Source organism: Colobus angolensis, unplaced genomic scaffold (genome assembly GCF_000951035.1).
Source record: "Colobus angolensis palliatus isolate OR3802 unplaced genomic scaffold, Cang.pa_1.0 Scaffold216, whole genome shotgun sequence".
NCBI classification, from domain to species: Eukaryota; Metazoa; Chordata; class Mammalia; order Primates; family Cercopithecidae; genus Colobus; species Colobus angolensis.
The window spans coordinates 2,461,710-2,475,835 of NW_012115333.1; positions in this window are offsets into that span (position 1 = coordinate 2,461,710).

Genomic DNA, 14,126 nt, shown 5'->3' on the forward strand with positions numbered 1-14,126 from the left:
AATGTCTTCTTTTGAGAAGTGTCTGTTCATATCCTTTGCCCACTTTTCGATGGGTTTGTTTGTTTTTTTCTTGTAAATTTGATTGAGTTCTTTATAGGTTCTGGATATTAGCCCTTTGTCAGATGAATAGATTGCAACAATTTTCTCCCATTCTGTTGGTCGCCTGTTCACTCTGATGGTAGCGCAGAAGCTTTTTAGTTTAATTAGATCCCATTTGTCAATTTTGGCTTTTGTTGCTGTTGCTTTTGGTGCATAGGGCCTTTTTTACGATAAGTGTGATGTTTGGTTGTTTGCCTTCCCCGACCCCAAATCAAACAAAAAGGAGGTCCCCAATAAACAGCCAAACCCTTCAAACTCTACTTGGTTAGCAATCCACAGTTGCCTCCAGGGCACTCATAAAGTGACATCAACCTAGGGCTCTTCTGTTAAGCTGGGCTCTTTGTTTTGGCTCTTGGGGATTTTGCTTGCTTCCTTTTGAGTTCAGCAATGGATTTAAAAGGATATTTGTTATTTTTCATACAGTGTTTCTAGGTGTTTCGTAGGAGAAAGTTATTGTCTGGATATCTAAGATACAATATTACCAGAAACGTAATATGTAGTCCCATTTCTAAATTCTGATAACTCCCAAATTCCTGTCTCCCCACCCCTCACCTGACCCCTGAGCTCCTGACCCACATCTAAGAGACAGCTCATATATTCGGTTTCATATGTCCACTTGGATATCTTATAGGCATTTTAAATGTATCATGTTCAAAATATAATTTTTGATTTTCTCCTCAAACCAGTTTCTTCTCCAGTCTTCCCCATTTCCGTGAATTTGTAGTAATATATACACATCTACTTAAGCCAGAAATCTGGCTATAATAAAAATACCTCATTCCCCATCACCCTCTATATCAGTATACTCTGTCCCATTCACTCCAAATTCCTTCACTGCTTGTCTTCACCATTGAACCCATTTCCAAGACCCCATCATCTCTTGCCCAGGATTGCAACAGCCTTCTTACTTGTCTACCTGCTTCTCTTCTTGACTCTTTCTGCATACAGAGTTAACAGATTGCATCGGTCCCCTACTTTCAACTTGCCCATGTGCTTAAAATGAAATACTAACTCCTGTTAAGAAGTAAACTGAGGCATAATACAATTTTTAAAAGTTTATTTGAGCAAACAATGATTCATGAACCGGGCAGCTCCAAATCAGAAGTGGTTCAGGAACTCCACCAAGGCAACACAAGTGGGAAGCTTTTATAGGACAGACACAGAAACAAAGCAAAGCAAACATTTGATTGGTTACAATTATACAGTTGTCTTATGTGGTTTATCCCTTTGAAAAGTTCCTAGTTATGTAATTACAAGTTTGTTGGCTGTTTATAATTGATTGAGCTTAAGTTCTGTTTTTTTAAAAAAGTATATAGACATTTACAAGAAGTAGGTCAAGTTAAATTTTGCTTATGTTTGCAAATCAAGCGAGGCTTAGGTCACTTACAAGGCCTAACTGGTTTTGTCTGCTCAGGGATTCTTCAAGCCTGGTCTCCATTTTAATTTGCTTTAAGACTCCTTATCACTACCTACAGTACCTTAGACCACTGATCCAAAACTTAAAGACTTGTTAACTGGAAAGCATATAACCCTTCTCAGTGAGGCTTCTGCTACTCAGTTCCAATAGACCGTCACCTTGCTAAATGAAGATCCACCATTGCGAGATCTTTTGATTTTGTTTTCCCAAGAGAACTAGAAATCTAGATCAATAATGTGAAATCATCTGATTTTTAATAATTGATAACAAAAAGCAAAAACAAAATAAAACAAACAGAAACAAGAGAGAACTGTGCAGGCTAACTCAAGCACCTCTGCTGGCTACTAGTTTGGAAACTGATCTTGGTCTACTCCAGGCTTACTAGTTATAGCAGACAGTGTCATCTACTTCCCAGATTCCTGAGATTTGTCATTTCAGTGCACTCCCACTACAGCTTTGTATCTGGCTGCTTTTGCTGGAAGCTTGAAAGGTCACTCTTTTCATGGAGAACAGCCATCAATTAATTACTCCAAGATGATAGAGTAATTCTGAGATGTGTGTTTTGCCCCATTTCCCAGAGTTTCCCTGGAGTATTAAGACCGTTACCCACTGTGCAGCTGGTTTATTAACATATCCTTTACTGACTATATTTGCTTCTCTTTCTGACTTTCCCACTGCTCTACTGGTATTCCCACCCCTTCCGATAAACCAGCTGCACTCAGATCCTTGTCTCTGTGTCTGCATCTGAGAGAACCAAACTGAGATAATTGCCTTCTTTCATTTCTTCCAACAGGTCATGTCCTTTGCTTTTGCTGTTTCCTTTGCTTGTATGCTCTTCCCTTAGATGTTCACATGGTTCACTCCCTCACTTTGTTATTAACTCAAAAACCACCTCTGCACGTAAGCCATCCAAGACCACCCAAATTATAGTAATTCCTCCCTCCCTTTCATTATCTGTCAGTTTTATTTTTCTGTGAGCCTTTTCACTATCTGATGTTTTCTTGTTAATTTACTTGTTCATGTGTCTATTGTCTAGCTCCCCTTAATATCAGCTTCATGAGAGCAGGAACCTTGACCAACTTGTTCACTGCTCTGTCCGGACTGCAGGACACGAAATGAATGAGCAAATGATTATTTTCCACAATTCTTGGAGTCCTGTTTATTTTCCCTAGTACTCTCTCCCCTGATTCTCTGTTCTTAACCTGCCCCTCTGGATGCCACAAAATTAGTGCTTCCATATCCTTCTATCCTTTAGAAGTGCCCATTAGTATATTTCAGTTGTGAATCCCTTCCATCTAAGTCTTAATGATATCTTTGATTTTTTTTTTACTTCTTCTTGTTGAAAAATCTCATTTTGCTTTGTTTTCAGCTCTTACTCTTCACACTGGCATATTGACAGTCAAGGCTGGAAGCACCATACCTGATTTCCTTCTCAGTCATTTTCTCTTGCAAATCACTGGCTGTCTCTCTCACTATTGTTCTTCTGTCGCTGACATGTCTGCTGCTGTCTATAGTATCTGGTCTTACAGTCTGATATGGGCATGTTTTGCTCCCCCCTCCCACCACCTTTTCCAGTTAAAGTCATCTTGATCAGGTTGGCAAGTCTCCAGGCAACCACATTCTTCCTTAGTGAGATGCACTCGATCCCTAGCCAAAAGCCTATCACTCCAGTATCTTAAGCCATTGTCCAAAACACAAATTTGCACAGCTTCAACCCTTCCCTGCATCTCCAGCTGTGCTGGCTACAGCCACCCCCACACCTAGCCTCAAGGGACCTCTGACCTCCAAGCTAGCCCTGCAGCGACTGAGATGTAGACAAATCCGATTCCCCTCAGTTCATATGAAACAATATTGGAATTTACCAAAAGGAAATTTGCTAGGAAACCAAGTGAAAAACAAAACCAGAGAGAGGGAGGGAGAGAGGGAGAGAGAAAATACAAAAGCTTAGGAGGGGATGCATTACACACTCCCGATTCCTCATCCTGAGATAACTACACTCTGGTTGAAGATTGTCTTGGCTGGCGCAGCTCACAGGGCACACAGGATATGAGACTATAATCCTTCAACCTTTTCACAAAGGGGCAATAGCCATGGGGTGGGGGAAGAGCTTGCAGAAAGACAAAAAGAGTCTTTGTGTGTCTGGACTGTTTCATTCCATAGAAATGATACCTGAAGAAGTGTGAACTCCCAGCATCTCTGGGAGGGGCAGGAAACCCTACCTACCAGCCCTTGTTACCCTGGAAGCTCCTTGCAAACTTACTGAACTCATCTATTGGTTCTGATAGTTTTTAGTGGATTCTTTAGGATTTTCTATATACAAGATCATGCCATCTGCAAATAAAGATAATTTTACACCTTCCTTTCCAATCTGGATGTCTTTTATTCTCTTTTCTTGCTTAATTGCCCTGGCTAGAAATTCCAGTACCATGTTGAATAGAATTGGCAAGAGTGGACATTTGCTTCTTGTTCTTGGTCTTAGCAGGAAGCTTTCAGTTTTTCACCATTGTATGATGTTAACTGTGGGTTTTATGTAGATGCCGTCTCACTAATTCTTTCATAAATAACCAATGCTTTATTGTAAAGCTCTGCTATACTTGTTGCGTTTTCTTTCTTTATTTTACTTTTAGCCTCCTTTTTTGTACATTTTCTTTTGAAAAATCTTGACTGTCTCTGCAGTGCTAGAGAAATCGAGAGGGGAAGGCTTGATTTTCTTTCAGTCATCTATTCAGCAAGCACTTATTAACTGCCTACTATGTGCCAATACTGTCCTAGGTTTTTGGGGATATAGCAATGAAAAAAATAAAGTCTCTATCCTCTGGAGCTCACATTCTAGGGATGAACTTAGTCAATAAGTAAATGGTCAAGATAATTACATGGAAAGATAAGCGCTGAGGAGGAGGAAATCAGGGTGTTGTGAAAGGGAGGGCTTCCAGGGCTGCTTTACAGTGAGTGATCAGGGAAGGTATCTTTGTGGAGGTGACATAATGGCTGGGATCTGAATGATAAGAAAGAGCAAGCCATCAGAAGAGCTCAGAGAAGAGTGCCCCAGCAGATGGAACAAGTGCACATGACTTGAGGTGGGAATGAGCCAGGCAAGTGGGTGGGGGGAGGGCAACTAAGAAGGCAGCTCAATGTGGGAGGGAGAAAAGGGGAGAGTGGGAGGTGATGAGGACAAAGCCAGACACTTATCTTGCAGGCAAGGATGTTGGAGAAACCAACACGTGATGGGAAGCCACTGGAAGGTGTTAAACAGAGGGTGCTGTAATCTAATTTAAGTTAGTAAAAACAATCCCTCTGGCTAATATATCTGTACATATCTAGATATCAGGCTTTGTGAAGCACAAGGCTATTTGGAGTTGGTCCAGAAATTTGAGATAGTTGGAGGGTCTCTGTTCACCTCTGCAGCGTCACCTCACAGAGCAGCCCAATAAGCCAAATCATGTCCCTCCTTTCCTCAAAACCTTCCTATGGCTTCCGATTTCTCTGAAAATGAATACCTTCTTGATGGCCATCAGGACACTACCAAATCTGCCCCTCTCCATCACTCTCTGCCCTTTTTGCTATTGCTCACGCCCTTGCTTACTCCTTCCAACTATACCAGCAAGGAAGCCTATTCCTCAAACAAATCAAGCACGTTTCCACCATAGGCCCTTTGTACTGGCTGTTCCCTTTGTCTAAAATGTTTTTGTGCGGATATCCGCCCAATTACTACCTTGTCAGAGAGGTCTTCCCAGCCCAACACCATTTTCTCTCTGACCTCACCTACCACTCTTTCCTTCTTTTGCTTGCTCTACTCCAGCCACATCAACCTTTTTGCTGTTGTTTCTTAAGCTCAGCATACTCACCTGGGGGCCTTTCCCACCACCTTTTTTGTTCCAGACATAATGGCTTTCATTTAGGTACAATACCAGTGGGACAGAAACTAGGGGATCAGACAAGAGGAAAGATGAGAAGAGGAAGGCAGCAGGCTGAGCCTGGAGTTTCTCTGAGTTGATTAGTATATGATAGGTGACAGAAGCTTTTGTGGTTTCTTTCGTGTGTCGTGAATTGCTTATTTTTTATGATCATAAAAGCAGTAGATACTCATAATAGAAATTTTGGAAAATAAGAAATGTAACTGTTTGGCAGTTTCTTCAGTTAAACATAGAGTTACCAAACGAATAACACAATGATTCCACTCGTAGTTATCTACCCAATAGAAATAAAAACTTGTCCACACAAAGACTGGTACACTAACATTTGTAACAACATTATTCATAACAGCTGAAAAGTGGAAACAACTCAAATTTCTATCAACAGATGAATGGATAAACAAATTGCGGTCTATCTGTACAATGGAATGCTATTCAGCCTTAAAAAGGAATGAAGTATTGATACATGCTATAATGTGGATGAACCTTGAAAACATTACATTAAGGGAAGGAAGTCAAACACAAAAGGCCACATATTATACAATTCTATTTAAATGAAGTGTCCAGAATAGGAAAATCCATAGAGATGAGACAGAAAGTTGATTAGTGTTAGCCAGGGAATAGTGGGAGGGAGGAATGTGGAGAGATTGCTAATGGGTATGGAGTTTCTCTTGGAGTTGATGAAAATGTTTTAAAACTGGTTGTGGCGACGGTTGCACACTTTTGTGAATATACTAAAAACCACTGAATTGTACAATTTAAAAGGGTGAATTTTATGGTATATAAATTACATATCAATAAAGCTATTATTCAAACATAAAAATGTATAAAGATTTAGATAGATATCACTCAATATCCCACAGCCTCAAGGTAACCCTTGTTCACATTTTGATGTAGTTTGTATTTCCCTATCTATTTATTTATCTATTGGTAAATAAGTGGAGATATAGATATATAATTTCAAAATGGTAAACATAGTATATATACAGTGTTATCTGTTTTACATTTATTATAGTGTGAGCAGTTGAATATTTTCCCCAAAAATGATTATAATGTTTGCTTGTTTCTCAAGTACCAAAGCTCTTTCCTCAAGAGTCCTACCCTCTGGTATATTTGGGGGGAAGAAAAGGAGATTTGTCTCATATCCACCATTGAGCTGTGCATGAGCACTGCTCTTCTGTTCCATATGCTTATATCCCTGCTCATATCTCCCTTGGCTTCACCCTGTCACCACCTATAAATCCTGAACTATAGTTCCCTCTGATTTTTTGCTGCTACATCTACATAGCCTCGGTGAGTGGGAGGAAAGGGGATAAGACACACTCCTTTGGAAGCCCTGTCCCTTTATTCAACACAGTTCACCACAAAAGGCTGAATGGGCATATAAGCCTTTACTGAAAATTTGGAGTGATAGAAGGGAGTTACAGTTGCCCCAAGAGTCAACTGATAGAAACTAGGGCAGAGATACTCACCTTGTGTTCACAGACCTGGCGACCCCTGTGAACTATTATGTACGTGAATAGGCTCAGGCTACTGTCCTTGGGCTTCCGACCTGTGTCTGTGTTGCTATAGACTTCCATGGAAATTCTGGGTTACTGGCATTTCTCAATTATCTCCTAACCTAGGTGGGGGTATGATTTGGAGGCAGCTATGTAGTGGAAAGATAGACTGTTCCTTACATATAGGCTAGTAGCCCCCTCAGGAAAGATTCCATGAAATTTCTAGTCACATTACATCCATGTTCTAATAGAAAAAAAGACCACTCTTTTCTGCCTCTACTATAGACAAGATCAGTTAGCCATCATTTTATCACATTCTACTGACCTATCAACACAAATAAACAATGTTACCCTGAGGTCATGCTTCCAAGACAAAGTCTTATCTGAGACAAACCAGCCTAGATCATCGAACCAGAAAAATTCTTAGACACCCTGGACTGAAGAACCACTGTCACATGATTTCGTGAGGCAAATGAGAAGGAACCAGTGCATGAAGATACAGATTGGAGAGGGAAGTAGTCCTAGTTGATAGTAGCTTAGTGGGCAGGCCCCAAGAAGAGACCGTGCTGCTTGGCCTGAATCCATAACTGCATAACATTGGAGCTGCTGGTGACAGGAAAATGGTGTTGGCTCAGCCATAACCCTGATATCTGAACCGCACACTAAAAAAGACTGGTGATACCCATGTATTGTATGTACTGGTGGTCTTTGGCATTATTGAGGGAATTGGGTCTAGTGGGCCCAGCAATTACCTGGTTCAGGCCTGCCCCAGTCCTGGCAGAATTTATTGCAGAACTTCCTAACCTTTCTTGTTCAAAGCACACATAGAAAATGGTAACATTTGTATAGCACAGTAGGATAAACAGGAAAGTACTCATGATCAGAAAGGTGACTGGTCCAGTCTCCAGCTGCCACAGGTTCTGCCCAGTCACTTAAAGCTGAGGGGATTAATATCTGTATTGCAGCACGCAGACTGGGAAGCTCTGTTTTGTTGAAGGGCATCTGCTTCTGGTGGCACCTTGGAGCTCAGAGCTAAGTAATCCAAACCACCACCACTCCCTGGCCATATGTCTGCTTGGCCTTAGAAATATCTGTCTTGAGAACCAGAAACTTATCTCCTGGAGCAATTGAGACCCTGAGATTCACCTATGATAAGTGCTGCCAACATTATCTTTGGGCCAGGTTGACAGCCAAATTATCCACTTTGCCAAGTAAATTATCATCTACTTGAGAGGTGTTCTCAGAACAGAAGAGAGAACTTCTATTCCTGTATCAGACCTTCAACTTATTCTTAGGTCTTATAGTTAGGATGCTCAGCCTTGAAAAGGGAATGTATTCACTCTAATTCAGCATCCCCAGGCTCCAGGACTCTATGTATAAACTATGGCAGAATTTCATCAAGTTTTCAAGTTCCTCTACTTGAATTTGGCTCTTCTTGTAAAAGAGAAGTGAGATGATTTCAGGTGATGGCAGGTCTTCAGTGGTTAAAGGCAATGGTGTTTTGAGAGAGACCAGGTATTGATGAATCTGGACCTGCTGGCTATCTACATGTAGGCTCATTCAAGTTAGAAGGGTGGAAAATGGCATTTCACATCCACTCCGAGGTAATATGAGGAGCAAATGATTCTTTTGGGGTATGAATTAACCTTTAGTTTTCTGTCACCTAAGAATGTGATCTTTTATTCTGGTTGGATTTAGAGATTGAATTTATATTAATTTCCTTCCTAAACCTGACTTTCCATTAGCTCTTGTTCTGAGTTATATTGGAATACTACAGTAGCACCACCTGCAGGTCACACTAAAGAAATGCATATTGACAACTTGGAATTTGAATCCTAGAATTCTAATTAAGAGATACACACCGGGGCCTATCATGAGGAGGAGGGAGGGGGGAGGGATTGCATTGGGAGTTATACCTGATATAAATGATGAATTGATGGGTGCTGACGAGTTGATGGGTGCAGCACACCAACATGGCACAAGTATACATATGTAACAAACCTGCACGCTATGCACATGTACCCTAGAACTTAAAGTATAATAAAAAAAAAATAAAACAATAAAAAAAGAGATATAGACTAGTAGTTTCTAACCCTTGATGGGCATCAGAATGGCTGAGAATCAAAAGACGAAATAAAAAGTTAAATGAAAGAAAATACAAAACAAAACAAAACAACAAATCCTCAGGCTTCACGGAGACCTCCTAAATCAGAAATTCTGGAGATGGGAGCCTCATTAATTTTTTTAAAATAGTTCTGATACTTCTGACTTTTGGGAAACACTGGCTTTGTTGATACAGGACAAAATGCCTGCAGTACTTGAATGGCAAACCCCTAAGTGATCAAGGACATATAGAAAAACTTGGGACGTCCAGGCTATCACTACAAGTTTATAACCCGTGTGTCAAGCCTAATCCTGACTCTCACCAACATTTGCAAGAGTCAGTGAGGCATCACCTAGACTATGGTTGCAGCGAAGAATTTTTTCTTTTTGAAATTTTGTATTTTAAGTGAACACAAAGAACTTCTGGTTTCCAGTCTAGCATGTAAAGGACTTAGAAATTGCCACTCCATTCTAACAACAAGTAAAAAGCTGAAAAAAACTAAAAATTCAAGTACTCTTCTTAGATCCGTCAGAGAAGTAAAGTCAGAGGGCAAACTACTGTCCTCAAAATTGGAGAGACAGATGAGCAAACACACAGAATCACAACTTACCGGAGAAGAAACCTATAAACAGAAACCTCTGCAAGAACCAGTGTCAGGGGAAGAAAACCTGAACTGTAATGGACCAATTGCTCAAGACTCAGGGTGGACAATATGAGGGTTAAAATCTCCAGGGGGACCCAGTCTTAGGGGACCCCAACACTTTTTTGAATTTTAGCTCCAGGAGCTCTACCAGGTTCTCACAGCAAATATCAGAAAAATCCTCTCATTCTTTCAGCAAGGGGAGGGGAAAAGTAACCATTTTGAAATATGCAGAACATTCTGTTCTTCTTAACAAAGTCTGCCCTCAGGAGAAACTATTTTACCAGAGTCTAACCTGCTGAACTTTTATCAGAGTCTAACCTACCTGGGGGAAAGGAAATACCCAATCCCAGTCCCCACTAGCCATCCTGACACACCTAAGATGGGGGAAAACCAAGAATCACTTGTGAAGTTCACAGTCCAGGGACACAGGCTCACCAAAAGACTGGGACCTAATTATAGGACGATAAAATGCTTCCCCTTCCCTCTTTTAGCAATGCACCTTACTATTATATTGCTGAAGACCTATTTGCCACAGTTCCCTGTAGCGAAGGCATCATGTCCACTTTCCAACGAAAGACTATAAGGCATGCAAAAAGGCAAAAAAGAAAAATCCACCACAGTTTAAACAAGCAAACTGCTTGTTAAAGAGTGTAAACAAGCATCAGAACCAAGTCAGATATGGCAGGAATATTGGAATTACTAGTTTAGAAATTTTAAAAACTATGATTAATACACTAAGGGTTTCGATGGAAAAAGTAGACAATATGGAAGAACAGATAGATAATGTAAGGAGAGATGGAAATTCTAAGAGATTGTAAAAAAAGAAATGCTAGAGATCAAAAACACTATAACAAAAATGAAGTATGCCCTTGATGGGTTCATTAGTAGACTGGACATAGCTGAGGAAAGAACCCGTGAGCTTAAGGACATGGCAACAGAAACTTCCAAAACTGAAGAATGAAAATAAAAAAAATGCTCCGAAACAAAAAAAAAAGTAACAGAATATCCAAGAACTGCAGAACAACTATATAAAAGAAGTAAAATACATGTAATGGGGATACCAGAAGGAGAACAAAGATAGAACAGAATAGAGGAAATATTTGAAGTAATAATGATAGAGAATTTCTTACAAATTAATGCCAGACACCAAACCACAGATCCAGGAATCTCAGCGAACACCAAACAAGATAAATACCAAAAGAGCTACACCTAGGCATATCTTATCCAAACTTCAAAAATCAAATGTAAAGAAAAAATATTGTAAGAAGCCAGAGGAGGAAAAGAACCACCTTACCTATAGATAAGAGTTTCATCTGACTTCTCAGAAACCATGCGAGCAAGAAGAGAGTAGAGTGTGATACATTTAAGTGTTGAGATTTAAAAATAAAACAACACCAAAACAACTGATAATTTTGTACCCTGTGAAATTAGCCTTTAACAGTGAAGGAGAAGTAAAGGCTTTTTCAGACAAACAGAAGTTGAGGGAGAGTGATATCAGAAAGACAGCAGAATAGGACTTCCTAGCACTCATCCCCTAAAAAAACATCAATTTGAACAGGTATAAACACACACAGATACCTTCAAAGAGCTAAGAAGACCAGGTAGGAGACGACAGAAGCTAAATGTAGCACAGAAATAATAAAAGATTATTTGAAGAGGGTAGAAAAGACAGTTTCACATTACCTCTGTCACCCCTTTCTGAACCCCAGACAGCACAGTGCACAGAGAGAGATATCCTCCACAAAGGGGAAGGAGCATTGGACTTTTCCTGGAATCCCAACACCAGACTGCCCCAGTAAAATCCAGCACCAGGCAGGCCTGCATCGCACCAGCCTCCAGGCTGGACCCCAGTTACCATAAGCAGCTCCAGACCACCCCAGCACTGGGCCAGCCCATAAGAACCCAGCCTCTAGGCTAGGCCTCAGTTCCAAGCCAGCACCTCTAGCCCCAAGCACCAGGCTGCAATTTGCAGCCCCAAAACCCAAGCTTGCCCCAATGGATCCAGCCTCCAGGCTGGTTCTTGTGGACACAGGCTCCTGACTGTCTCCTACAACCCCGTGCTCTAGCTGACTCAGGGTCCAGGCCTGTCCCAGCAGACCCCAGTGCTGGGATGACACCCATGGACCCAGGCACCAGGCCAGCCTTCAGACTTAGCCTCCAAACCAACACCACACACCCAGCCTCTGGGACAGCTCCCATGGACCCAGTATCCAGACCTACCCCAGCACCAGACTAGCCCCAGACTCCAGTAAATCCAGGGTCCAGGCAAGAGCTCTAAAAATATGCTTAACCAAAGAGGTGAAATATCTATACCCTAAAAATTATATAACATTGATGAAACAAATTGAAGAAAACACACACACAAAATGAAAGATATATTGTGTTCGTGGATTAGAGGAATTAATATTGTTAAAATGTTCACACTACCCTCAGCAATCTACAAATTCAACACAACTCCTATCAAAACTCTCATGACGTTTTTCACAGAAATAGAAAAAAAAATCCTAAAGTTAATATGGAACCATAAAAGACACCAAATAGCCAAAGCAATCTTGAGCAAAAACAGCAAAGCTGGAGGCATCACACTACTTGACTTTGAAATATACTACACATCTATAGTAACCAAAACAGCATGGTTCTGGCATAAAAACAGACACATAGACCAATGGAACAGAATAGAGAGCCCAGAAATAAGTTTTCACATATATGGTCAGTTGATTTTCAACAAGGGTGCCAAGAACACACAATGAGGAAAGGACAGTCTCTTCAGTGATGGATGGAGCTGGAGACCATTATCCCAAGTGATCTAATACAGGAGAAGAAAACCAAATGCCACATGTTCTCACTTTTAAGTGGGAGCTAAACATTGAGTACACATAGACAGAAAGAAAGAAACATAGACTGGGGCCTACTTGAGGGTACAGAGTGGGAGGAGGGTAAGAATTGAGAAACTACCTATTGGGTGCTATGCTTAGTACCTGGGTGATAAAATAATCTGTGCACCCCCATAATATGCAATTTACCTATATGATAAATCTGTACATGTAACTCTGAAACTAAAATAAAAGTTTAAAAAAAGAAAATAATTTGTCATGTATTTTAAAATTAACAACACATATACCTTGTGAGCCAACAAATCCACTTCTAAATTTACCTATTAGATGTATAAAAATATTCATAGTAGGATTATTTGTAATTACCCAAATGTTTATCAGTAGTAGAAGGAATAAATAAATTGTGGTGTATTCCTGTCATGGAATACTATACAGCAGTGAAAATGAACAAGCTGCGGTTACACCCAGCAACATGGATGAATCTCATAAACAACATCAAATTAAAAAGCCAACTGCAAAGTAGCATCCACTATATGATTCCCCTTCATAATGTTCAAAAACAGGCATAACTAAATTATAGTATTAAAAGTCAATATAGTGGTTTACCTTTGTGGAGAAGGGAAAGGGTAAAAGTTATGAGGTGAAACTTGGGATATAGAAATGTTCTGTTTCTTGACTTGGGTTATATAGTTACATAGATGTTTTCTTTGCGATAATTTACTGAGTTATACATTTATAATTTGTGCACTTAAAAATATCTTTTCTAGCCCAAGATTATATTTTTAAAAAGGCAATTTGTCGGAGATTTACAAGTATAGGAATAATTAATAGGAAGTGACAATGTCTCAGGGGACTATTGAACGTGAGAACGGTCAACTGCCAAATACCTTCTATACATAATACCAAATATTATGGAATGAATGTGTTCCCCCAAAATTCATATGTTGAAGCCCTAACCCCCAGTGTGACTGTATTTGGAAAGACGATCTTTAGGGAGGTAATTAAAGTTAAATTAGGTCATAAGGGTGGGGCTCTAATTCAATGGGGCTGATGTCCTTATAAGAAGAGGAAGAGGCATTGAAGTTTGCTCTCCTTGCATGCACAGAGAAGAGGCCATGTGAAGACACAGCAAGAAGACAGCTGTCTACAGGACAGGAAAAAAAGCCTCGTCAGAAATCAACCCTGACAAAATCTTGATCTTGGACTTCTAGCCTCCAGAATTGTGAGAACATAAATTTCTGTTGTTAAGAAAAAAAAAAAAAAGGCTAGAGAAAGGGGTGGGAATACACAGCTCACACCTGTAATCCCAGCACTTTGGGAGGCCGAGGCAGGCGGACTGCTTGAGCCCAGGAATTTGAGACCAGCCTGGGCAACATGGCAAAACCCGGTCTCTACAAAAAATACAAAAATTAGCTGGGCATGGTGGCGCACGCCTATAGTCTCAGCTACTCGGGATGCAGAGGTGGGAAGATCAACTGGGCCTAGGGAGGTCGAGGTTGCAGTGAGCCGTGATCGTGCCACTACACTCCAGCCTGGGCAACAGAGTGAGACCTCATCTCAAAATAAAATAAAATAAAATATAAAATATAAAATATAAAATACTAAAGGGAGTCCTTTAG